Source organism: Chaetura pelagica, unplaced genomic scaffold, assembly GCF_000747805.2.
Source record: "Chaetura pelagica isolate M959 unplaced genomic scaffold, ChaPel_1.0 scaffold966, whole genome shotgun sequence".
Lineage (NCBI taxonomy): Eukaryota > Metazoa > Chordata > Aves > Apodiformes > Apodidae > Chaetura > Chaetura pelagica.
In genome coordinates this window covers 44923-46168 of record NW_009953727.1, presented here as the reverse complement: position 1 = coordinate 46168, position 1246 = coordinate 44923, and positions in this window count along the sequence as shown.

Genomic DNA, 1246 nt, shown 5'->3' with positions numbered 1-1246 from the left:
CCCCTCCCCCCCCGGCTCCTGCCCCAGCACCACACCCTCCCTGCCAGCTCAGCTGCCATGTCCCCAGCAGTGGGAGGGGACATGGGTGTCCCCACGGCCAGCTGCACCTCCTGGGGGGTGTCTGCATGTCTCCAGGGAGGGGCAGATGTGCCCAGAGGGATCAGAGTGTCCCCGAGGGTGTCTGGATGTGCCCAGGGAGGGGCAGATGTGCCCAGAGGGATCAGGGTGTCCCCAGGGGTGTCTGGATGTGCCCAGGGAGAGGCAAATGTGCCCAGAGGGATCAGGGTGTCCCCTGGATGTCCCCACGGGGCAAAAATGTCCCCCACAGGTGGCTAAATGTGCCCAAAGGGGCTAAGGTGTCCTCAAGAGGATCTGGACATCTCCAAGTGGGTCACGAGGTCCCCAAGGAGGCCTGAACATCCCCATGGGGACCAGAATGTTCCCGAGGGGGTCTCAATGTCCCCAAGGGGCTCAGTGTCTGTCTGAAGGGTCCAGGAGCTCCCCAAGGGACTCAGGAGGTCCCCAGGGAGGTCTCAATGTCCCCAAGTGGCGCAGGGTGTGGCTGAAGGGTCCAGGAGGACCCCGGGGGTGTCCCCACCCTCCCCCCCCAGGTTCTGGCCCCACCTTGTCGATGAAGGAGGCGAACTTGTTGTTGAGCGTCTTGATCTGCTCCTTCTCCTCCCTGCGCACCTGCTGGATGCTGGGGTCGATCTCCAGATTCAGGGGTGTCAGGAGGCTCTGGTTGATGCTGACGGCCGTGATGCCCCCCCCGGGGGCGGGCAGGACGGGGGGTCCCCGGCACAGCCCGAGCCCGTAGCGGCTCCCCCCGGTGCTGAAGGCTGGAGCCGCGCTCATCCTCACCCCGGGACCGGCCGTGTAGGAGTGGGAGCTGAAGGACCGGCCGGGCACGGCTGAGCTGCTCCTCAGGGTCTTCCTGGTGATGGTGACGGACATGGCGAGGTGGGCAGGAGGGCTGAGAGGTGGGCAAGGGGGTGGAAGGTGGGCAAAGGGGGTTGGAAGGTGGACGGGAGGGTTGGAAGGTGGACAAGAAGGTAGCAAGAAGAGTGGGAGAAGGTGGGAAGGTGGTTGCAAGCCGGGCAAGAGGGTTAGAAGGAGGTCGGAAGAGGTTGGAGGAGGTTGGAGGAGCTGGAGGAGGGGCAGGGCTGTCGGGCCCGACGAGGTTGGCTGGTTGGAGGAGGAGGTTGGAGGAGGAGGTTGCAGGAGGAGGTTGTTGGCGGCAGGACAG